The sequence below is a fragment of the Pteropus alecto genome, unplaced genomic scaffold (genome assembly GCF_000325575.1).
Source record: "Pteropus alecto unplaced genomic scaffold, ASM32557v1 scaffold73, whole genome shotgun sequence".
Lineage (NCBI taxonomy): Eukaryota > Metazoa > Chordata > Mammalia > Chiroptera > Pteropodidae > Pteropus > Pteropus alecto.
Genome location: NW_006436284.1, coordinates 6,780,296 through 6,807,546, shown reverse-complemented (window position 1 = coordinate 6,807,546; position 27,251 = coordinate 6,780,296). Strand labels below are relative to the sequence as shown.

The 27,251-nt window shown below is 35.0% G+C and overlaps 1 protein-coding gene and 1 pseudogene across 2 annotated transcripts in view; one reads left to right on the top strand and one right to left on the bottom strand.

The window, feature by feature from the left end:
- GPBP1 (GC-rich promoter binding protein 1) overlaps positions 1-21,935 on the bottom strand; it is a 71,040-nt gene extending 49,105 nt beyond the window's left edge. For both annotated transcript variants that reach the window (XM_006912475.3, XM_006912473.3), the window contains exons 1-2: positions 21,671-21,935; positions 19,474-20,422 (exon numbers count right to left, since the gene is read on the bottom strand). The gene's annotated coding sequence lies outside the window, so the exon portion shown is untranslated. The remainder of the gene's footprint in view (positions 1-19,473; positions 20,423-21,670) is intronic.
- Positions 21,936-26,622: 4,687 nt separating this feature from the next.
- Positions 26,623-26,741, top strand: LOC112480238 (annotated as a pseudogene).
- The last annotated feature ends 510 nt before the right edge of the window (positions 26,742-27,251 follow it).

The window sequence follows — 27,251 nt, the reverse complement described above, 5'->3', positions numbered from 1 at the left end:
AAGGGGGATCATAGGAATCTCCGATTTGCAGCCAAATGGGACAGGAGTGGGGATAACCTAGGAATCCACTATTTGAGACTGGCATCTGAAGTGGAGGGAGGGAGACAGTCCTATGGGACTAAGGCTTTAACCTACAGGGTTCTATGCAAATTTCCCATAGTGTCAGAAAATCCTAACTGAATTAAATTAGAAGACACCCATTGGGGTCTAGAAAAAATTGGAAAACTGCTTGGTGTGAGTAATGAACAAATATACAAACAAGCACATAAATAGAACAGCAATCACTTAAAAAAAAAAAAAAAAGGTAGAATCTCTAAGAAAAGAACTAACATGGTCACTGGCACCACAAAGACATTTGGTTTTTCAGGGTCCTTCAACAAAACAGCCTTTCAATAAGCACTGCTTACATATGCAAAACTCCCAAACAGCTTTTTATTACCCTATTCTTAAATATGAACTAATAATCTCAAACCTTTGAAGGAAAGTGACAATATACAAGAGACCATCAAAAACAATGAACACAAAGGAAACAATTCAAGAAATAACCAAGCCAATAAAATTTCCAGAACCCCAAGAATAAAGAGCAACTTCTAGAGAGAAGAGAGAACACTCTCCCACAATTAAGGAAAGAAATCAATTGCATAAACTTCTTAATCATGTCATACTATAAAACAACGCACAAAATAGCCATCAAAGTCCTGAGGGAAATTATTTTGGATCTTGAATGCTATACATTTTCAGATAGGCAATTCCTAAAACTGAGAGAAAAGAAAAAGACTAGTAACCAACATTTTTTAGTCAGTTAAATATATGGACTGTTCATAACACAGGAAAAGAAATACTCATAACAAGAGAAATAAATACAAACACAAATTAAAATAGTGAAACTATTTACCTACCAGACTGGCAAAAATCTGTTAGAAAAGCTTGTAGTCAGTCTAAGGTTAATTTTGTCCAACTAACTGGAGAAAATCCTTTTGAAGACTTTGCCTATTTTCCATCTATTCAGAGATCTTTCCACACTGGCTGATGGGAACAGAAACTTTTCTAAAGGCGCAATGTTTATGTTGGGAATTGTTTTGCTTCTTCTCTTCTGATAGTTCTATCCCCAGCCTCAGTAGCACCCACATACAAATGCATAAGTCAGTCCTAAGTCGAAGCCTTGAGTAGGCTCTTCTGAGTTCTCCCTTTGTTCTCTATTACTTGGCCACGCAAATTCTACCTATTTTGACCTCAAATTTTCAGCTGTCTCTTAAACTTTAAGAATGACTAGTAGGCTTTGTTTAAATTCACCATCCCTGATCTATGGCCTATTCATTTTCTTCAAGCAATGAGCTAGGACATTTATAGGATTCACCACCACCTCTGTTATCCAACGTCTAAAAGCCTGTTTCATGTATTTTGTCTGGCTTTTTGGATTCCTAAGATGAGTAAAAACCTGGTTATCTGGTTTCCTATTATTCCACCATAACCAGAAATAGAAGTGAATTCAATTTTAACATAACAGTACTTTCACTAAATTGAATGGTTTATACATATTTTCTCTCATAGACTTTTTCTTTAAAGGATCCAATTAATTCCAAGTAACTGTCTCTCAAAACAAAGTCCAACAACAAAATCTAGCACTCAGCAAAATGAAATTCATAATTTTCAGCATCCAATAACAAGAAAAACCAGTTTAGAGAAAAATATCCAGAAATGACAGACGTGATGGAATTAGCAGACAAGTACACTAAAGCGGCTATTCTAACTATGTTTAAGGAAAAACATGAACATAAGAAATAGAAGATATAAAACACCCAAACAGAATTTCCAGAGAAAAAAATGTAATCTCTGAAATTAAACATACTCTCAATAGGATTAACAGCGGATTAGATCATACAGAAAAAAATCATCAGTGAGTGAACTGACAGGATAGCATTCAAATTAAAAAGCATTAAAGGAGACAAAGACAGACACTTTACAACTGACATATACGATTAACAACTGAGATAATTTCAAATATTTATGCACCCAATGACAGTGATACACTTTTCATAAATCAGAAAATACAGGTGAAAAAAAGAAAATACTAATAGACTTGAATACACCTTTCTCGGTCCAACACAAATCTAGTGGAAAAAAATAGTTAATACAGAAGACTTCAATCATACTCAAGTATTAACAAATTTTATATATTAAATGCTAAAACCTCAAATACAGAAAAGTGTATCTTCTTTTGAAGGACGATCTTAGGATACAAGGAAAACTTTAATAATCTCTAAACATAAGTATATATTTGACCATTCAACTGAACTAAAAACTGATATCAAAAACCAAAATCTTCTATATGTAATTTATGAACAAAATAAGCTAAAAAAAAGAATTCACAAAACCAATAATTAACAAATTAGAAAAAGAAAACATATAAATAAATCCCCAAACTGCTCTCTGTGGGGGTGTGAGAGAAATAAAGAAGCCACTAATACAAATATAGAAAATCACTAATGACAAAGAATATCTAAAATCATGAGCTACTTTTAACTGTATGTAAATAAAACTGAAAACACAGAAATGGATAACTTTTAGAAAAACATTAAAAATGTCCCCGGTATGACTGGCAAGAAATATTCGAAAAGCTTTCAATTAAAATGGAAGGTGAGATAAAGAGCTTCCCAGACGGGGAAAAATTTAAGGAATTCATCACCAACAAGCCAGTAATACAAGAAATATTAAATGGACTTCTGTAAAAAAAAAAAAAAAGAAAAAAAGGTGGAAGAAAAAAACAAACAAAACAGCAGTAACTATGTACCTATCAATAATCACTTTAAATGTAAATGGATTAAATGCTCCAATCAAAAGACACAGAGTAGCTGAATGGATAACAAAACAAGACCCTTGCATATGCTGTCTACAAGAGACCCACTTCAGATCAACTGACACTTAGACTGAAAGAGAAGGAAAAAGACATTTCACTCGAAATGAAAAAAAAGCCAGGGTAGCAATACTTACATCATACAAAATAGGATTTAACACAAAAGCTATATGAGACAAAGAAAGGTATCAATAAGAGACAAAGAAAGGGATCAATATATCAAGAGGACATAACCCTAGTAAAGACAGACATACCCAACATAAAAGCACCAACATACATAAAGCAATTACTGACTGACATAAAAGGAGAGATCAATAGTAATACACTCATATTAGGAGACTTTAACACCCCATTGACACCAATGGACAGAGCTTCCATACAAAACCAACAAAGAAACAATGGGCCTAAAAGACACACTAGACCAGATGGATTTAATAGACATTTTCAGAGCATTTCACTCAAAGCAGCTAAATATACATTCTTCTCAAGAGCACATGGAACATTTTCTAGGACAGACTACATGTCAGGACATAAAACAAGTATCAAGAAATTTAAGAAGACTGAAATCTATCATCCGTCTTCTCCAATCACAATGGTATGAAACTAGAAATGAATTACAAGAAAAAAACTAGAAAATACACAAGCACATGGAGGCTAAACAACATGCCACTAAACAATGGATGGGTTAACAATGATATCAAGGAAGAAATCAAAGATACCTAGAGACAAATGAAAGTGAAAATACGACTAGAAATCTATGGGACAGAGCAAAAGCAGTCCTAAAAGGGAAATTCATAGCAATACAGGCCTACCACCGCAAGAGACAAGAAAAAGCTCAAATAAACAATCTAAACTTACACTTAAAAAAACTAGAAAATGAACAGCAAACAATTTCCAAAGTGAGAAGGAAGGAAATAATAAAGATCAGAGCAGAAATAAATGAAATAGTCTAGAAAAACAATACAAAAGATTAACAAAACGAGGAGCGGGGTTCTTTGAAAGGATAAACAAAATTGATAAATCATTAACCAAACTCATCAAGGAAAAAAGAGAAGCCTCAAAGTCAGAAATCAGAAAGAGGAAAAATAACTACAGACTCCATAGAAATACAAAGGATCATAAGAAAACACTGAGTAATTACACACCAGCAAATCTGGAAGAAAAGGATGCATTCCAGATATATACAATCTCCCAAGACTGAATCAAGAGGAAACAGAAAATCTGAACTGACCGATTACCACCAATGAAATCGAATCGGTAATCAATGCCTCCTCACCCCCCCAAAAAAACCCATTCCTGTACCACATAGCTTCATAGGCGATTTTTACCAAACATTCCAAGAATTAACAGCTATTCTTCTCAAACCATTCCAAAAAATAAAAGAAGGATGGCTCCTTCACTCACTATTATAAGGTAACCATTACCTTTGAAGTAAAAATTCTCAACAAAATATTAGCAAACCGAATTCAGCAATATATTAAAAATATCATACACCATGATCAAGTTGGATTTATTCCCGAGATGCAAGGCTGGTACAATAGCTGAATATCAATTGTGATACACATTAACAAATTGAAAAATAAAAATTGTATGATCGTATCAATAGATGCAGAAAAAGCATTTGACAAAATCCAGCGTCTATTTATGATAAAAACTCTCAGCAAACTGGGAACAGAGGGAACACACCTCAACAAAATAAAGGCCATATGACAAACCTACCGCTAACATCATACTAAATGAGGAAGGCTAAAAGCATTTTCCTTAAGATCAGGAACAAGACAAGGATAGCCACTTTCACCACTCCTCTTCAACACTGTATTGGAAGTCCTAGCCACAGCAATCAGACAAGAAAGAGAAATAAAAGGTATCCAAATTGGAAAAGAAGTAAAACTTTCATTACTTGCAGAACCCTAAAGATTCCACCAAAAAAACTGTTGGAATTGATCAATGAATTCAGTAAAGCAGCGGGATACAAAATATTCAGAAGTCAGTTGCATTTTTATACACCAATGATGAACTATCAGAGAAATTAGGAAAACAATCTCATTTACAATTGCATCAAAAGCAATAAAATACCTGGGAATCAAATTAAACAAGGAAGCAAAAGAACTGTTTTCAGAAAAATTATAAGTTATGGAAAAAAGAAACTGAAGAAGATACAAATAAATGGAAGCATATACTGTGCTCATTGGTAGGAAGAATCAACATCATTAAAATGGCCATACTACCCAAAGCAACCTATAAAATCAATGCAATTCCTATCAAAATACCAGTAGCATTTTTCAGAGAACTAGAATAATCCTAAAATTTATATGGAACCATAAAAGACCCCAAATAGCCTTGAGAAAGAACAAAGTTTGAGGTGTCACACTACCTGATATCAATCTACACTACAAGGTTACAGTAATCAAAACTGGTATTGTCATAAAATCAAATACATTGATCAATGTAACAGAATAAAGTCCAGGAGTAAATCTATGCCTATACATTCATTTAATATATGACAGAGGAGGCAAGAATATACAATGGGGTAAAGACAGTCTCTTCAATAAATGGTGTTGGGAAAATTGGACAGATACATGCAAAAATAAACACATTAAACTGGACAACCTTCCTACACTGTATACAAGAATAGACTCAAAATGGATTAAAGATTTATAAGACCTGAAACCATAATACATCTAGAAGAAAACATAGGCAATAAACTCTGATATTGCTAACAGTAATTTCTTTTCAGACATATCTCCTCGGGCAAGGGAAACAAAAGAAAAAATAAACAAATAGGACTACATCAAACTAAAAAGTTTTTGCACAGCAAAGGAATCAACAAAAGAAAAAGACAATGGACTGAATGGGAGAAGATATTTGCTTATGATACATCTGATAAGAGGTTAATATACAAAATATATAAAGAACTCATATAACTCAACAACAACAACTAAACAATCCAATTTAAAAATGGGCAGGAGACCCAAATAGCTATTTCTCCAAAGAGGAAATACAGGAAATACAGATGGCCAATAGACATATGAAAAGATGCTCAAGATCACTAATCATCAGAGAAATGCAAATTAAAACCACAATGAGATATCACTTCACACCTGTCAGAATGGCTATCATCAATAAATCAAAGAATAGCAAGTGTTGGTGAAGATGCAAAGGGAGAAAAGGGAACTCTCATACACTGTTGGTGGGATTGCAAATTGGTACAGCCACTATGGAAAACAGTTTGGAGGTTCCTCAAAAAGTTAATAATGGGTATACCTTTTGACTCAGCAATTGCACCGCTGGGTATTTATCCAAAGAAAACTATGCATCCTTATGTTCATGGCAGCAATATTTATAAATCCCAAGATATGGAAGCAACCTAAATGCCCATCAAAAGACAACTGGATAAAGTCATGGTTCAGATATACAATGAAATACTACTCAGCCATTAAAAAAATGAAATCCTACCATTCACAATGACATGGACGGACCTAGAGGTATTATGCTGAGTGAAATAAGTCAGAGAAAGAAATACCATATGATTTCACTTATATGCAGAATCTAAGGAACAAAAAGAACTAATCAAAACAAACTCACATAGAGGACATTCTGGTGATGGCCAGAGGGAAGGGAGGTTGGGAGGGCTAGAAGAATGGGGTGAAGAGTTAAAGAAGTAAAAATTAGTAGTTAATAGATGGTTACGGGAATGGGGAGCACAGCATAGGAAACGCAGTCCGCAGTAATATAATGGCTAGGTGTACAGCCAGAGGAGAGAAAGAGCAATTGGGGATCGTTTCATAAACTTTGTAAATGTCTAACCAAAGTACTATATATCTGAAACTAAAAGTAAAATACAAAAAAAAAAAAAAAAGTCCCAAGTATAGAGAAAATCTAAACATAAGAGTTCCATTACAAAAAAGGAACAGTTCAAACTGTCCTTGAGAACTGAGGTTCCAGGCACTAGAGACAGGAAATACATATATAAAATAGGAAGAAATAAAAAACCCTGGAGTCCTGAACTTGAATTGGAAGTATCAGTATTAAATTTGGTACTGTAGGGTAAATATACATTAAGACTGGCTTAGAACTTAAATCCTACTTTAAATGTCAAGCATTCAAAACTTAATTCAATGTGATAAAGCAACTATCATTCTTTTAAAAATCTTCCATTGATGGATAAATGGGTAAAGAAACTGTATTGTGTGTTCACATGCACATAGTGCAATATTACTGTCATACAAAAATGAGGAAATCCTGCCATTTGCAACATGAATGGACTTTGAGGGTATTATGCTAGGTGAAAAAAGAGAAAGACAAATACAATATGATCTCACTTATATGTGGAATCATTAAAAAAAAAACTTATTAAAAAAGAGATCAAAGGTACAAACGTCCGGTTACAAGACAAATACTAAAGGTGTAAACACAACACGTTAACACTGATGTATGATACAGTTATATGTGAAAGTTAATAAAGTAAATCCTAAGAGTTCTTGTCACAAGAAAAAACGGTTTTACTTTCTTTTATTTTACTTACATGGGATGATAAATGCTAACTAAACTTACTGTAGTAATCGTTTCACAATATATGTAAGTCGAACCATTATGCTGTAAACCTTAAAGCTTATAGTGATGTCAACTCATCTCAATAAAACTGGGGAGAAAAAGATTAAAAGCATACCAATAACTTTTAAAGATCAAAGGTATATAAAAACAATTTAAAAAAAGATTAAAGGCATAAAAAAAATTTTAACCAATTTTGTCACTAGTTACTTATCAAAAGATTCGGCATTATATATATCCTATTCCATTAAATGCAAGTAAGCTTCCAACAAAAAAACATTTCAGATGTATTTATTTTCCAAATAACATAATTATCAATAAACATTTATGAAGTGGCTACTCCAAACCAGCATTTTAAACAATATTCTCCACAAGAATACATATTGTTATGGAACGAAGAAACAAAGAGGAATTAAGGGAAGGAGGGAAGATGGGAGATTAACTCATTTTTCCTGGTACCAGTAGTGGCAATTACAGATTTAAAAAAAAAAAAAGGTGCAATAATGGTAATGATTATCCTCAAATTATCAAAATGTGAAATTCACCAGAATAAATTAGTGTAAATCTGATATGAAATTAATAATTGGTGACTTTGTGCTTAAACTCCACATGAGTAGACTTATTAGCAAAGAATAGAAATTTTGACTTTGAGGGCTGAAAGAGCTAGAGATGCAAAATTATTGACAAAAGTAAACATACAGAAAGGAGAGAGAATTCTTATTTGTGCAAATATCATGTTAACACTTTACATCTCAATTAATGCTAATTAAGAAAAAAGGTATTTAAATCTCCATTTTACAAATTTAAAACACTTTAAAGAGATTGTGCAGAAGGTGTCACAGCTAGTTCCTAATGAGTTTCGAGTAATACAAATTATGTCTTACTCCAGTCTTTTCATCTAAATTACGGCACAGTGCATTTTTAAAAAATATAACTTTCCTAACTATTTACAACAAAATAACAGGCTTGATAATTTGCCTGTCAAAAGCAAATCCACTTTCTAGAACCAGGAAATTGTAAATTAAACATTCAGAATACAATGCAAACAGGGTTCCATTCTGATACTTTTTAATACTTCCTGTTTAGAAAAGAAGTTGCAGCTCTCTGCCAGCGTTAATTTAATTTTACATAAATACACTCTGAAGCTAAAGCAAATCCGATTGGTTTTCAATGTGAAAATAGAATATAAAAACTGTTCTTGGAGTTATTTCTAAACAACTTGTCTCTAATCCTAATGTAACAGAAATGTATACATAAATCAGATTCATCAAATGAATCTTCTGCTAACAACTGTTTAGAATGAAGTTTAGAATATCATGGCGTAGGAATGCTGCGTTTTCTAGAATTTGACATTTTCAGTGATCGAGAATTACTACATTTTGTAAATGGAAATACCACTACTAAAAACAGAATGTCATCTGTTTCCAAAACTATCGATATACTAGAGCAATGAGAAAATAATAATAAAAGCTAGATATTTTGTGGCAATCTTTGGGGGTAAGATTAGGATTGCAACCCGTGAATTATCTTGGGGTGAACACTGCAGCCGCAAGCACTCCTGGCGAGTATTCTCAGAGCAAAGGAGAAATGGGTTAAGTGTCCTACAGAATTTAGATTTTTAGAGAAATTACTCAAAAAAGTTTGTCGTATTTTTTTTGGGGGGGGGCAGGGTAACTTAAAATAAAGAAATGCTCTCAGCCCTTTCAGGGAAAAAATACAGTGTCTTAATTTCCAGATTAAATGGCTTTTTAACACCCTTTATTTAATATAATTCCATTTTAAAAGCTACAATGATTAAGACATCATAGCATTAATACATGAATAAAGGAAGTATCAGTGGAAGAGAACAGAAAGTCCGTAGGCCCAATCATATACAAAAATTTAGTAAGTGAGAAAAGTTGGGACAACTCTCCTAAATCAAAGCTTACTCAAAATAATCATCAAACGGATCAAAGATTTAGAGGAGAAAAACACAAAGTCACTAGAGAAGAAATGGGAAAATGTTTTAAGATCTCAGAAGGGGAAAGGAAGGTCCTTCTAAAGCATGACATGCGGGCAGAGGTAGAGGGGGGAAATTTTTTAAATCATTTCTTTAAATAAACAAAATTAAGTAAAACATCTTTATAAGCTAAAAAAAAATACAGTATGACGCAATAAAAATAATAAAAATACATTTACATATTCAAGTATACACATAAATACAAATCGGGTTTTATGTGAAAAATTCACAATTCATAACCAAGGTCAAAGGAAACAACATACTGGAGGGAAGGGAATACTAGTCACACATAGCACTTATAAAGAACTGACTTTCTTTCATACATAAAATGCTCCTACAAATCAGCAGAAAAAAAGAACTCGACAGAAAAATGGGGAAAGAACATAAACAGAGTTCACAGAAAAGGATCTTGCACATGAAAATATTTTATTCTCATTCAAAAGAACAAGGCAAAATGTCTAAGTAAAAAGTCTTATACCCCATTAGTGCTGGAAATTTAAGTTCATATAGCTATTTGAAGAGCAATTTGGCACGGCACTCAAAATTACACTTGGAAATTCCGCTTATAGGAATATATACAAGGATATTCACTAGCATTGTTCCTAATAGTTTAAAAAAAAATTAATGTATATCAATAGAGGTTTGGTTAAATAGACAATAATTCCACCAATAAAAAGAATGGAGTAGCTTTACATGTATTAGTACGGAATAACTTTCCAAGACATTTCCTTAAGTAAAAAAGGCTACAGAGCAAAGTGGACCTCATGCTACTACTACTATTATGAAGAAAAAAAAATATATAACCTGTTTATGTATACCTAAGGTCACCAGAAAAATACTAAGGAAAAAAACAGTGGTTTCTTCATACAAGATCCATTGCTGGGCAATAGGAGTGAGTGGGTGACTTTTCTCTATAAACCTTTGTATTTTTTATAATTTGCACCTAGTGGATGTATTAAAAATAATTTTAAATATTCTTTAGTCTAACTCAACTTCACCATTTCCTGAATCCTCAAACTCTTAATATAACCCATCTTTTTCTGAAGCCAAGTTAGGTTGAAGAGCAGCAAACAAGTTTTCACGAATGCATTATGAAATGAGCCTAACCCTAGTCAGTTCATGAAGAGTACTAACAAAGACAGGACCCTTGATATGAAATAGAAGATTTGAAAATTCAAGTACTTTAAAGATATAAGGCTATGAAGACAATAAATAAATATACTACTGAGTACACACAGAACAACTTGCTAGGCAATTTGCTTTGGGCTTTAAAACTATTACCTCATTTAGTCCTCACTACATCCTCAGGAGGTTGATATTATCTTTCCTTAAAAACAAGAAAAACAGGTTTTTATAAAGATATGAAGCACATTTTGAAGTCCCCAAGGTCACAGTACTAATGAGTGGCAGCTAAAATTCTTAACCACAGTACACACATATACATACTGTAAATAACCCAGGATCCTTTAGAGATCTTACCTGACACAGAATATTAGATTTAATCATAGGTATTGAAGTAATTTTCTTAGTTCTGAGTAAGTCTTACCTGTCAGGCACTGTCTTGAGCTATATCAAACTGTACAAAATACATATCTCAATCTTCTAGACAGGTAAAAGACAAGTAGTTTGAGCTACCACTACAGTTACAACTGGTTTTTCCACTAACTTGGCTTTCCCAAATATACTCTTATCCTCTTATCAAATTCAGTCCATGGAAAGTCCTAATTTAAAGAACTAAGGTGAAACATTTTCACTTACTTTTCTCCATTTCCTATAAAAGGAACTCACTTTAATGAGAGACCATAGAGTAATTTATGTGAAAAATATGAAACTACCAGTTGAGTTATAGGAAAAAACTAGGGCAATTAAGTTTGCATTGGAAAAGTCCTTATAACCTCTCATCAGGTGAATCTATTCAAGTAGTTTAACGTCACTAGTGTTCCATGAAATACTACTTTCATCACTCACCTGATGTTACATGCTGTACAGCCTCAAGTTTAGCATTCTTCTAGAAATTTCATAAATGTGCCCCCTTGCAAAGGATTTGTAACATGCACTTACAAAGAACCAGAACAAGATGATCACACTAAGGAAATCTGTAATATCTAAAATAAAGCTCTATAGGCATAAATCTGCATTTGTATCTTTGAGAAAACATAAAACAATTATGCTTTTCCTCAAAGACATTAGTTAATATAAATGAACTGTCATGGCCTTCCTGATTTCTCAAAATGAGCCTAAAATTCTATTCACCCATATATTTAAAACCTAAAGTGTGTTTTAATTTTTTAAACCAGAGAGAACAATTTCACTAGGTTTCAATCTCTCCAAGTTCAAAACTGGAGAAAAATTGTGAAGGTAAGGATCATAATAAGTCTTTATCAGACAGTCCCTTCAGAAAGCTAAGAGCAAAAACAAAGCCAGTCTTGAATCTAACAGACTAGAAGCTCATGTAACAAATTAAGTCTAGGCAGATAAAACTGCTTTTAAATGAGCTAACAACAAATCAACTTGGCTATAAATAATCCCCTAACAATTTCACCTAGTCCCCAGTTACACAGCAATTCTATAATAAAATACCAACTGCATATACTCAATTGGGGAGGAGGGAGTTCAGCTATCTCACATGTTAATAATTATTTTATTCTACAAATAACTGCACTGAGAATTTAACAATATGAGACAAGGTCCCTGCCCTCAGGAAAGTTTGAGACTAAAAAGATAATTAGAGACTATGCTTTGAAAGAAATAAATAGGATAATAGAGTAATCAGAGAAATTCAAGGGTTATGTAAGGAAGTTGCCCACTTTACATAGAATGGTTAGAGAAAGTCACTTAGAATGTAACATCTGAGCTAAAATGTAAGCTAACAAGGGAAAAATAGAAGGAGGAACAAACATTAAAGGCCCTATGAAAGGAAGAAAAATGCCTGTTGTGTTTAGAGAAAGGCAAATGCCTAGGAACACAGCAAGGTTTCAGAGAAACGGAGGTGACACATGATGCAGATGCTTATAGGCTAGAGTATCTACATGTTAAGGACAACAAGGTAACTTTCTGGGGTGATGAAAATGTTCTATATTCTCACTGTGGTGGGGTTATACAATTGATTTGTCAAAAATCTTCAAACTGTACACTAAAAAGTATTTATTGTATGCATACTTCAATAAACCTAATTTAAAAAAGGAGTTAATACCCCATGTAAAAATTAGCAGGCAGGTATTGATTTATAAAGACAAACTACTAAAATGTTTGTTTTTATTATAAAACTAGAGGAATAACAGTGTTTCCCATATACAGGCAAACCTTGGAGGTAATGAGGGTTCAGTTCTAGACCACTGCAATAAAGTGAGTATCGCAATAAAAGTCATAATCTTTTTGCCTCCAGTTTGTAAAAAAAAAAAAAAAAAAAAAGGGCAACATCTGTAGTGCAATAAAACAAGGTATGTTTATATTACTTTGACCCTATGTATTTTCTCTAGTCTGAGGATTAATAAATTTATCCTAAAGCTTTCCTCTATATTAAGGATTGACTCACGTCATCTAAATTGGTTTAGTTTTACTCTCAATTTATGGTAGGGAGAAACTAATGATTTCTTTTGATCATTCCTAGGAATATCATTATCACTACACCAAAGGATAGCTTTAATGCTGGCTAATTGCCCAATCAACTACACTGACAGAAAATATTAGAAAAATAAAGGAAAAGTGCTCTAATTAACACTCTTCTTCTTTAAAAGACAGACATTTAAAAATAATAGATCATTTGTTTCTTTTAAGGGGGAGCGAATGACTTGTAGAGGGTATTTTAGAAATTTGTGTGTGGGTGGTTATCTTCCAGAATGATCACCCCTGCGCTATTATATATTGAAATACATTACAAATGTCTTTCACCTTTTTTATTACAATTGTATATTATTGTGATTGTGCATGGCATGATATTTTATTTCAGGATAGTAAAGGAGATTTTAAAAAGTACTTGTTATAAAAGGTACATGAATCTGACTAAATTCTATACCACTGCTCTAGAGCTGTGCTGTCAATTATGGCAGCTACTAACCATGTTGTTTAAATTTAAACCAAAATTAAATTCCTCAGCTGTACTAGCTGCATTTCAATGCTCAATAACAATTTATGGCTAGTGATTACCATTTACACACAGAACACTCTCACCATTTCACAAAATTCTATTGGATAGCACTGCTCTACTACTTAGAACATTAAGGAAGTTAACTCTAACAGAAGTACAGTGATAACAAAATTCAAATTCCGGCTCTGCCACTTACTGAGGACCTTGGGTAAATTATTTAATCTCAGACTGAGTAAGTTTCTTAAACCTGTTAAATGGAAACAGCATTTATTTCACACGATAATTAGAAAAAGTACTTTCTAAACTGAATACTATATAAACATTAGGTATGAAGTGATCCAGAAGGAAAATATCCCTAAATGACATCAAACTATGTGAAGGGTATATTATAAGCAAGTCACAACTATATTACAGTAAGGAAAATAAAACTTAGTTGCTAAGGATAAAATAAATTATTTTCTAAGTTCCTGAAAAGAATAGTACTTTACTTTCCTCCTATTATCACCTTAGAAACTAACAATGAGCCCTAATGGTTGGGAGTCTAGGCTCTGGACACAATACATGGGTTCAGAAATATACTTACTGGTTGTGTAACCTTGGCAAGCGACTTAAAAACTCTTGCCTTCATTTTCTCATCTGTAACAGGAAGACAAGAGCACCTTCCTATGCACAATGTGTATTAAGATTAGTTAATATATTTAAAAGGCTTAGAACACTGCCTGGTACATGGTAAGCATTAATAAATATTGGTTATTAAAATCTACTCATTATAAATGTCACTATCCAGAATATATAAAGAACTACAACTCAACAATGAAAATCTGATTAAAAAATGAGCAAAGGACTTGAATAAACATTTCTCCAAAGAAGATAGACAAATGGCCAATAAGCACATGAAATGACATCACTAATCATTTGGGATATGCAACTGAAATCACGAGATACCATTTCACACCCATTAGGATGGCTATTATCAAAAACACGGGAAATAAATGTTAGAAAAGATGTGAAGAAATTGGACCCCTTGACAGAAATAAAAACTGGTGGAGCCACTATGGAAAACAATATGGTGTTTCCTCAAAGAATTAAATAGAATTATATGATCCAGCAATTCCACTCCTGGGTATATACCCAAAAGAATTAAAAGCAAGGATGCAAACAGATATATGTATGCCCATGTTCACAGCAGCACTATTCACAATAGCCAAAAGGTGGAAGCAATCCAAGTGTCCATCAACAGATGAATGGATAAACAAAATACAGTATACACATACAATGGATTATATTTCCTTAAAATAAAGGAAGAAAATTGTGATTCTGACACATGCTACAACATGCATGAATCTCGAGGACATTATGCTAAGTGAAATAAGCTAGTCACAAAAATACAAATAATGCATCACTCCCACTCATATGAGGTACCTAGAGTAGTCAGATTCATAGAAAGGTGACTGCCAGGGGCTGAGAAGGGAGAAAAATGAGGAGTTAATGTTAATTGGGTACACAGAGTTTCAGTTTGGGAAGATGAAAAAAGTTCTGGAGATGGATGGTGGTGATGACTGCAAAACGATGTGAAAGTACTCAATGTCAATAACCTGTACACTCAAAAGTGGCTAAAAATTAAATTTTATGTTTATTTTACCGCAATAAAAAAAAGTTCCCTCATACACTGCTGGATTAGTTTGTGTATGGGAGTAGGAAGGAGTCCTTCCGTCCACATTGGCTAGAAAAACAAAAGGATTTAAATCTTCTAAATTAATTTAAATTTAGAACACACTTTTTTCCCTAAACTTACAATAGTCCAACTTCCTATTTGTAGGGTTAAAACTTTGGCTAGTTACACTGACATCTACTGATTTAGAATTACCTCCTTCCTCCTGGATTTAATATGTCCACGAATTCTTTTGACAAAAGGTGGAGCCTAACTCAACTCCACTCCCCTTGATTGCGGGCTAGATTAATAACTTGCTTCTAGAGAAAAGAATGTGAAAGATTTGACTTCTGAGAATAGGTCATAAAAGTCACTGCACTTCTAACTTTTTTTTCCAGATCACTTGCTCTAGGAGCTGCAAGTGTAACTCAAACTGCCATATTATAAAGAAATGCAAGCAGTTCAATAGAGAAATCCACATATGGTTAAGGAACTGAGTCCTCCAGAAAATAGCCAGCATCAACCTTCCAGCCCAATAAGTGTACCATCTTAGAAGACCCTCTTAGTTCCAGTCAAACCTTCAAATGGTCAACGTCTTGAGATTTTATTATGAAAGCCCTGGAGGAAACCAGAATCACTCTAAACTGCTCCCATATTTTTGGCCCACAGAAACAATGTGAGATAATAAATATATTTTTTAAACTCACTCACTAGAAGAATACATATTATGTTCACTGAAAAGCAAACTAATTTCTTTTACTGGTATGCATATTTAAAGATAAAACAATTCCTAACAATTTCGCATTTTAAGAATTTTTAAAAACCTATTTGTAAGTTCCAAATTTCAAAGGAAACACAATCTATTTAACTAGGATTTTAAATCTCTTATTCTTGTTAAAAGTAAATATATGTATGGGAAACTTAAATATGGTTTTAAAAAATACAATCTGAAAACTGAATTAAAGGGCAGAAAATGAAACACCAAAAACATTGCACTCACCAAGCTGTAAACAGAAAGATGACTCAAGAACAAGAAACTGAGCGATGCAGAAACTAGCAATTACCTGAAGGGATATGGAGCAAAAGCCTGTAACTGCTGGGTGGGGCAGCTGACAAAAAAAAAGCAAGCAGGTAAAACCGAAAGGAAAAAAATATATATTTTGTTTCTCACGAGGGTACTACTGAAAGTAATAGATCTGCTCCCCAGGAAAATAAAAACACCTTTAAGACTATCGATTTCAGAGAATTCTCAAACTGTCTCCCACACCCACCCATGCAGCCAAATAGAATTCATGTTACAAATCCCACACAAAACGTTAAGGGGCAGTGTGGAAGAGATGGAATACTACTCTTTGTAACCTACTCTACATAGATATGCCAAAGACAGAACCCTAAGGGCTGCTAAAAGTAACAAAAGCAAGAGTTATACTTTAGACAGATTCTCTGGCCACAGGAGACACTATGAAAGAGAATGAAGCTAAAAGCAAAAAGGTGAGTTAATGTTACTTACTTAGTCAAGGACCAAGCTAGAATAAATTAAACTGTATATGGGGAAGCCAGGAGTATACGGTTTTGCAGGTAATGCCATTAATGCAAACAAGGGATAGAAATAACTTCAGCGATTGTGATCAATACTGGCCTGACACATGAAATGTATTAAGTTAAACCTTATAACATTAGAATAAAACTTTACATCTACATTACACTTCACAATTAACAAAAAATCTTCAAATATATTATTTCTATCAGTTTAATGAAGAACTAAGGCCAAAAGACCTTAGGTGAATATACAAGGTCACACAGGCCCTTTTCTAGAAATTCAAAATCCTAATCCAAAAATCCAATTCCCGGCTATTACCATTTTCTACATTATTACCCTCACCTGGATCTAAACTGTTACCTAACATTTTTAAGTGAAATTAAACAATAGGTGGTTGGATCAAAGACAACCTGGCCTGGGTTTAGGTTTTATCCTTTTGTGCTAATTTTACTTTCAGACTAGAGGTTCTCATCCTTATTACCCTCTCCTGCAACTCTCTAAATTTTATTTTGTTTGCTCACTCCTATTCTTCTCCTATTTATTTCCCATAACTGTTATTTTCCTATTCCTCTTTTCCTCAATTCTAAAGTGTCAACAGCTTTAAACACAAAAAACCATGTAATCTGTTTAAAAGAAAAGGTAACATGCATTTATACCTTTGCAAAGAGGTGCTGAATGAATGAGATCTGAACATAACCTGACATCACATTTTAATTTTTAGCTAACGAAAGTTATCACTCAAATAGCTACTAACAGCAAAACCAATAATAGTTTCTCTTGTCCTTTAACTTGTCTCCAAGCTCCAGTAGTAATACTAACCAGAGAAGCAGTATATGAAAGGAAAAAAATATCAAAGATATTGCTCAAATAAAATGAGTTAACAAAGTAAAATCCACTAAGCAGTGTATGCCATAATGATTAAGAAGAGTATGGGGCTTGGAGATTTGGTCCAGACTTAAACCTAACCTGAATCTTAACCAAGTTAACTTTCTCCCAGTCTCAATCTCCCTAAATCTTAATTTTCTCAGCAATACTGCTGTTAACTATAATAGTACATCCCTCAGAGAATTATTATAAGAATTAAGTTATACCATGTAAAGTACACAACAAAATATATGACACAATCATCACCGATAAATGTTAGTCACTTTGATTGTTATTTTTAGACCTATACTTTAAGGTACAAGAGAAAAAAAGAAAAAATGGGAGAAGAGTTGATAGAGAGAAAAAGAGGTACTTATGTGGGGAAAGCAGCAGCAGCTCAGTAACTGTTCCAATTACTACTGCTACTATATATTTCATGCCAAGAAAATAAAATAATTTATCAATATGTTCAAGTAAGTAAATCTGTCTTTGAACAATTACTGTAAGCAAAGTTCACAAATATTCAAGGATTAAAGTTAATTGTTAAAAACCCTAGTCTCTGGAGCAATCTTTATCTTGATACTAGACTGCTTGGGGTAACATCACCAATAGGAGCAATTTAAAGAAAAATAATCACAAATAATAAATGTTATGCAGTGCTTTTCTATGAATAAAGGTCACTCATTTCTAGTATGACTTCGTTATCGCATTTAAAATACATTCTTAGACAACTTGAAAAGTCATTAAATTGAGAATACATAAAATACAAGATCCCTGAATCAAGGGGCAGGGGAGAACGTTCTCACATTTTTACATAAATCAAATTCGTGGAAACTCAAAAGTGCTACACAGTTCTGACAGAAAACACAAATACACAAATAACCTATTTTATCAGATTTACTAAACTCTAATCTCAATTTTGAATCAGAATAATGTTATATATGTATATCTATATACATTCATTCTTGTGGGCCCTACCACCTCTTCTGCTATAAATAAGCTAGCAGGATTCAACAGTATAGCAAAAGTTTTTTTCAAAACAAACAACAGATAAGTTATAAGGTCATCACGGCAAAGTGTTCAAAAATTACAATCTTTTATCTTAGATAATTAAATGAAATAAACTCTAATTTCGGCTATGTTGACATATTCATTAACAGTAATTGCTTAAAAAATAAATTCTAGTGAATTTTTAAAAAACACTAGTGAATGCCTGAGTCAATGAAAAACTAAACATAGTAACTATTGGTAACTAAAATCACCATTTGATGCTGAAAAATACAAATATTATTAAAAGATATTTGCCAAAAAGATTTCTATTACGCAATTAATATTCAGTAATTTTAAAAAATGGTTTATAAACTTAAGCCTACCCTTCTAGGAGAAAAAAAAGCATACTCATTTTTTAAGTTTTTTTAAAAGCTCTTAATGCATCTTGCTCAGTTCTCAGTTTAATAATGACCTGACTTTTTGGAATTGAGATCTCAAGGAATAATTTGAATTATAAAACCCCTTCAACAAATTGTTTCAAAAACTCAATTTCTATGAAGATTATGCCTTAGAAGCTATTTCGTGAAATATCAGATTAAAAACCAAGCCCTATAATTTGTTTCAAACATGAAATAATTTGTTGGATTTTTTCCTTCCAATCTAAGAATCCATAAGCCTAAGGTGAATGACCATATGGATTTGTTTACTTTAGGAGCAAAAAAACTTAAAGAATGAACGGTCTGATCTAAAATACTCTTAAAACTTAACTCTTTCTACATTTAAATTTACTTAAGTTGCTTTTGGACTGTCCAGGAATCTCAAACCAAGCAATATTATTGCAAGAAACTGAAAGGCTTCCAAGCATAACAGAGGATAAACTTGACTCTCATTACATTTTACAAACGATCATTTGATTTGTTCCCCACATAGTACTTACAAATTCCAACAGGACCGCACAGGAAGGTGTTGGGTTTTTCTCTGTTATGTTTTCCAGTTTGTTTTATTTTGTATCCTCTGAAATAAAATCCAAGTTCTCTGAAGATACTTAACCTATGACTATTTGACATAGAGTTATTTCAAGTCAGCTACCCATACTTCTGTTTTAAAGTTTTCATATGGCTATCTCCAGAATTAGCCAAGTTCCTTGGATTTAAGATTATAAAGTCTTCTTTATTATTCCATGTACTTGACACTGTTGTACTTATCCACTCCAGATGAAATATCCAATTTATGAGCCAAAAAGCAAAAACAAAAAGAAAATTTCACATCTGAAGAGCATTCCTAAACATCAGCATATACAGACACATAGCTATCTCAATACTACCATGCTGCTGGGAAACTGCAACATCTTAAATTTCCATGTAAATAAAAGATAAAAGGAAAAAAACTGTATTCTTTCAATGTCTTCATTTAGAAAACCTGTCCCATTGTGACATGAATAGGGCTGAAGTCAAAAATTCCTAGAACTTTTAATACAGGTAAAAATAAACTGCCATGAAACTTCAGCAATATTTAAACAGTAATTTGAAACTGCCGAAACTACTCAGTACACAAATCAAACATATCTTACAGTTTTGGCTGAAGAACACCAACAGGGGAGGGGTTGGGGGAAGGCAAAAAAAATACCACCAGCTGAAATACTTTAACCAGTTATATAATCCGTTTGAACCAAAACACTGAAGAAATATCTGAGTTTCTTTTTAAGTAGCTTGTAGAACTGTTCACTACTATTAAATTCACTTCAGAGATGATTCTTGCCAATTTTAATAAACTTCTGGGGCAAAATTATCCAAAAACATTGTAATTCCAAAATGGCCACTTGAAATATCCGGGGCCTTTTACACAAAACCTAGAAGATGATCTTCATATCTGAGTAATTCAATCACCTGTAAAAGTTATAAAAAAAAAAAAAAAAAACTTAAATTACACAGAGTTAATTTTGAGCTAAAAATTAATTCCCATCTTAGTCAACCTCTGCAGAGAAATTTACTTCTAAATACTACTACTTGGGTCTGGAAAAAAAAGCTATGCCCAAGCAAGCACCCAAAAAAGTCTACTGTATAAGAGTTCAGAATGGGCGGAGGGGCGGAGAGGAGGTGGGAGACGTTATGGAAGACAAGTATTGATTTCAACTGGGATGGGGTGCGGATATAATATAGAATTATATAAGCAAACCTTCTTACACTTCTTGAGTAAATGTTAAACTATGAAACTGGCACAAGATCTTATAAAAGGTCTCTATTTTCTATTCAATGTACCAAGAAAAACAAATAGGTGTGGTGCCACCGAACATTAGTAAATGAAACTTAAGAGAATGAGAGGTATAAAGAGAAAGACGCTCCCTCCAAATTTGAACGTCTAAAGAAAACATTTTCCCCCACTAAGGGCAGAGAGCAGGTAGATGAGAAGTGGGCGAGAACATTCCTTAAATTCGCCTGAGGGTAAGACTTCCCCAGCTTCCGAGTGCAGTAGTGGGATAAAGGTGTCGGTTCCCATTTCTTTGAATTAAGGAAACAGGTTTCTCCCAACACTTGAGGGGGTGGAAGGTATCGAGCCTTTTCGCAAACCACGTTAAGAGTGGTTCTCTCCAAAAACAGAACAGGTCCCCTCAGACCCCACAGGACTCGGAAGGACAAGGTAGCACTCGACTAAGTACACAGCTAGAGCCTCGGACCTGGGAGAGGCGGGGAGAGCGGACGCTCTGAGGAAACAACCAAAGGCCACAACTCGGCCTCGACTCGCTCAGCCCTCTGAGAGGGACAGTGGTGCCAAAGGAGGCGGGCGTGTGTGAGAGGCCGGGGAAAGGAAGACCGAACACACGGAGGGCGTCGGACCAGTTCTCAGCCTCCGCCAAACCTCCCCCCCACAACCCCGACCGCCAAGGCTAAACCACCCACCCCCTCCCCACAACCGCCACCTCCGCTCTGCCAGGGCCGAGTCAACATCTAGAAGGGCCTCCCCGTGCCGTCCTTCCCTCTCTCTCTTTGCTCTCCGCACCCCTCCCCCCTCCGGTCCGCGGGCAGCCTCACACCTCGCGCCGCCAACGCCGCTCCCGACCCCTCAAACCCCAACGCCGACACGGGCACCCCCCCTTCCCCCCAGATTCCAGCGCGGAGCACAGAGGACGATGTTACCTTCTGCCACACCAGAGGTGCCCCTGGCCTGGGGGGTGCCGCTGCGCTGGATCCCGGGAGGAGGTTTTCGGTACTTTGAATAATCCCCTTTTGCCGCTTTTCCCTCCCCCACAACCAGTCTCAGTCCCAAAATGGCGCCGACCCGATCCGCAATGTTCTGGCCCAAGTCTCGCGAGATGGTGGAAGGTGGCGAGGCGGGGAAGGAACTAGAGAGGTTGAGGAGAAGGGAGGGGAAAGGCGGGGCCAGGAGGAGGAGGGAGAAAGGGTGTGGAAGAAGCGGTGCGAACGAACCTACTGGGCGGGGCAGCAGGAGGAGCGCAGCCACCAGAGAACCTTCTGGCCTAAGCAACCGTTCACGCCCCGGCTAAAGAAGCTCCTCCCTCTACGTCGGGCGGCTGGAGAGAGGGAATGAGGGCGGGGTTATGCGTGGGGGCGGGGCTTCCATGAGGCCCCGGAGGCAGGGGCGCGCGGGGGGCGGTGGCTCCGCGCGGTGACGTCAGGAGCAGCTGGAGTCGGGGATTACCCCCTGCTGCTGACGTGAGGTAGGTGAACAATCGGGAACGTTCGGTGGAAGGGGGAATTCCCCGCCGCTCCTACTGGAGCTCCTCCTCCCGCCCTTCCCCTCGCCCGGGGCCACCCTGAAGCCCGAGATGGTGGGGCTGCTTGGAGGTTGTCAGGGGAATGCTGCTCCTGGAGGCAGCCGCGCGGGCTTGAATGGCGGGCGCCGCGGCTTCTCCGAGCTTTGAGCCGGGGAAAACGCCGCGGCGCCCGCCACTCTCCAGGTACCGCGCGCGGGCCAAGGCAGATGAGAGATCACATGCTCGCCTGAACACAGCCCGGCGCAGGCGGAGCGCTGGCGTGCTGGCGCCGGGCTAATTGGACGCCCTGAAGCGATGGATCCACCGTCGTATGTAAATACGAGACTGTGTCGGACATAAATAATACATACGAGAGGCCTTAGCTAGGAAGAGTAGACTCACTCTTTGGGAACTAAGCCCAGATTCTCGAAGAATGAATATGGCTACTGGATATAATCGTGCTAATTTTTTTTTTATTTGTACTATATCTATAGTAGATGACAGTTATTTCAACAGCGTCTCCGTCCCACGAATTTTTCTTAAAGAATTTTGTAGTAGTCGCAAAATTTCTTCTTGTAACTGAAGGATCCCTTTGACAGGTGTCTTCTAAGAGGAAGAAAAGTAACTATGCTCAGGGGGAATGTGAGCGGGCAGAGTGTCTTAACGAGGGAAAATCCAAAGTACTTGGTTCTTGGCCCTCCCCCAAGCCACAAGTTTCATACACAGAAACTTTATGATCCTTTTATATGAATTATGGGGTTTGTAGTTTAATGGACTAAAATCTCCCTGAAAGAATGGTTGAATGTAAACTCACCAAAAATTACCCATCTCCCAGTGTTGTTTGTTTTTTGTTTGTTTATTTGTTTTAGTCTTCCGGCGAGGTGGACACTTTGGCAATTAATAATGTCTTGCTGAGTGCAAAGAAAAGAGAAATTAACACTTGCTGGATGCCTTGTCCTTTACTGGTACTTCTTTAATCCTAAATCGACTCCTGAAATGGGTTTTAGTTTTCCTCATTTTGCAGATGAGGAAACTGGTTCAGGTTAAGTAATGTGCTCAAGGTTACACAACATTGAAGTTGGGTGCCACAACTTGGCTGTTCCGGACAGATTCAAGTGCGTTTGGATCTTAATCCACATTCTTTCTCCCACACCACACTGCTTCCGTAAAAGTAACAAAATTTTGAGGCAGGACCTACTTCTTCTATTTCTAAATAGAGATGTCAGTTCAAGAAACAGGAAAATATTGATAATTTGAACACACACAGTAATTGTGCTTTTCATATGGCAAAAGACAAGGCTGAAAAACATAGAGTAGTGAAATGGAGAAAGAACTGTAACATGTATGACAGTTTATATATATGTATATATATACTCAGTTGCTATTAATATTTAATGTTTGACTTATACAGTAAATACATCAAGAACTCTTATAAATCATTAAGGAAAAGATAACTAACTTTTAGAAAGTAAGATGACATGAACGAACTAGTCATGTATATGTAATGAATTATATGAAAAATGTTCTATATCACTAGAAATCAGAAAAAAAAAACTCACAATGAGATACCACTTCACATAGCCGATTGGCAAAGACTTAAAAAGAATAAAACCTAGATGAAGGTATAAAGAATAGGCATATGAGTTAATCATATCAAGAATCAAAATCTGTATAGCTTTTCTGGAATGCAGTTTGGCTTTCATTAAAAGGAAAAGACTTTAAAATAAACCCTTGCCCAGCTCTTCTACATCTTAGAATTTATTTTAATAAAATAATAGGAAAGTGTCCAACAATTTATAAAGCTATTCATTGATAAATTGCTTATAACTACAAAAAAAATTGGAAACAACCCAAATGCCAATAAATAAAGACATTGAGTTAATAAATTATGGTACAACCATAGATGGAACATGAAACCATTAAAAAATGATGATGTACTTTAAAAATATATATCAAAACAAAGTCTGAATAGATACAGAATGTTAACTGCTTATTTCTAGGTGGCAGAATGATAGAGGATATTTATTCTTTATATCTGTCAAGGGCCTATGTTACTTTTCTAACAAGTTTTCTTTTAATCCAACCAGTAACATGTTTTCCATTAATTTATTTTATTCATTTAGTGAAATCTAAACAAAGGATTTATCACATTATAGATTCTTTTAATTAATAAACATATTAATAAACATAACATTATGGTATTTTGAAAGGACTGTTTTTTAGCCCAGCTCTATGTAAGAAATTTTACTTAAATAGTTTGATAATTCTCTCAGTGTTCTTATAGATATTAACCATAGTTATTTAAATAACTTGCTCCAAAATATTAGCCCAAGTATATAATGATGTATGAACAAAAGTATTCATTTCCAACTTATTTGTAATACTGAAAACCAGAAAACCTAAATGCCTACCTAAATGTGTGCTTTAAAAAAATAAAAAACATCCATAACAATACTATGCAGCTGTTAAAAAAGAATAAACAAACACATACTGACATAGAAAGATGTCCAGTATGTTTTGTAAAGAGTTAAAATTTTTGGTAAAACAGCATACATATATAGGATCATCTATTATGTTTTTTAAGTACGTACATTTACATAGAAATAGACCATGCCTAAAAAATAACTCTTTAATAGTCATCAAATCGGGATTATTTTGTTTTATACACTGCTGTACTATTTAAATATACTATTTTCTAATAATTTAATGTTTAAAACTTGATTGTCCTAAAATCTGTAACAGTTGAAGAGCAGAATAAAATATTTGTGTAAGAAACCTTGAATTTTTCAAAATTGTATCTGGTGTCCCTTTTCTGTGTTCTCATTGTACAACGCTGTGCTTAGCTCTATGATTAATTATCTACCCATTTCTATCTCTACCTTGATCCTAGACAGGTGTTCGGTACCTTCTTTATCATTCCTCCTATACCTATAATAACACTGGCTTGTAATTTGTCAATTTTTTTACCTGTTTCTACCACTGGACTCAAAGATCCTTGAGAACAGTAACTATGTCTTCTTCATATTTATTCATAGCAATTAGTACAGTTTCAGCCATGGTGTAAATTCTCTAATATTTGTTAGATACGTGACTTTCCCAACTTTAGTCTTTGTTTTAGCCATGCAGTGCATGCAGCTCTCAGAATTTCCCTTGGTCTTAAGCATGCTGTGCAAATATTCACTTTAACTATAGATTGCCTTTCTCCTCCCCTCTCTCTACTTTTCAAATTTGTATTCTTATCCCTAGAGACCCTGTTCAAATAATACTCAAGTAAACAACAATCAGTTAAAACTCGGAACTTCCTTCTATGGGCTCTCAAATGAATATATACTCACTTTTACTACTATTTGTTCTCCTTTCTGTCCACTTTTCTAAATGGTGAGACCCTGGTCAGGGACACTGTTCTATTCATCCCCTGCCCCTAAACCAATGCTCAGCCCATAGAAGGGCCTCAACAAGTATGACTGACTGGATGGATGGATGACTGAAGCATCCAGAACCCACTCAGCCTGTTTGACCATCACAGCCTGACTGGCCTCTGAGGTCACTACCAAGGTGCGGATGTTCTCTCTTATTCTCTGTTCCCTGCTAATTATGGTCCTGCTGTTGTACTCATGGTTCATAGACAATCTGAGTTGAGGGTCAAATGTCTCACTTAGAGAAAATCAGAAACTCACACTGCCTCTCTCCTTGATATAATAAAAAAATATGTGCACGTTCCAAAGTCTTTCTAGCAGGTTTCACAGTTTTGTGCTGATCTGTTTAATGAGTCCCTCTCCTCAATAGATTTCAAAAGGGGAGAGCCCATACCCATTTTGTTCACTGTTATGTCCCCAGCACCTGGCACAATGATGGACATAGAGTAGGTATTCTATAAATACTACCTGGATGAATGAAGGACAGAATAATGAAAATAAAAACATTTTGAAGATAAATATTTCAAGCAGAACCCTGCTCTACAAGAAATAAAAAGTTTTCTTTTTAATTAAAGTGTAACAAATGAAAACTGGTAGAATATAATTTTAACTTTGAAAAATCTGTCATTAATCATGATGACATCCGATGATAAATTTGATCAATTTGGTATTCACTAATTTCAACTTTTAAGTATAAAAGTAGTATATTGTTGGAGAAAGCTTAACCGATACAGAAGAGTATAAACAAATGAAAATTACCTATACTCCACCACCCAGAAATGATGGTTCTTAAATATTAATTCACATATTCTTTACATGTTATATCTGTCATAGTGCATGTATAACTTTATATCTAATTTTGCTTCATATGTTCTAAAATTCCCCATATTTTAAACATAATTTTGTCTATGTTCTATTTTAAGAATTAGCATTTCATTTCTTAATTTAAAACATTTTAGTCTAAAGCCATGCCACCCTGAACAAGCCTGATCTTGTCTGATCTCGGAAGCTAAGCAGAGTCGGGCCTGGTTAGTACATGGATGGGAGACCACCTAGGAATACCAGGTGCTGTAGGCGTAAAAAATAAAAAATAAAGGTTTGTAAGCTGGCAAGGTCCTTGCAATCTGTGAAGTCAACCAAGAGTTGCCTTGCCTAAAAAAATAAATAAATAAGACATTTTATACTAGTCCTTATGATCTCTTTATTTTAACACAATAAGGATGGTTACTATTTTGAGCTACTTTTCTAACATGCCCTCCACTAGAAAAGTTTCCTGATCCTATTAAGTTCTTCTCAATTTAATCCATGATTATAAATTTAAATTTACCAAGCATTTTCTCTCTTTTGATGAGTTTTTAAATTGTACATAGAACTAATTACCGGAGAATTGACCACTTACTTCTTAATCAAAACTGATTGGCAAATATTTCTCCACACTCCAGTTATGGGCGGCCCAGTTTCCCTAATTGGCACTTCCACCTCTTGTGCTCCCCTTTCTGTACTAGGTCTGGAGGACACCATTAGCACAGTTGCCAACAGAATTTTTTAAATGTTTTTTCCAATAAGTGACTTCTAAAACACAGCCTT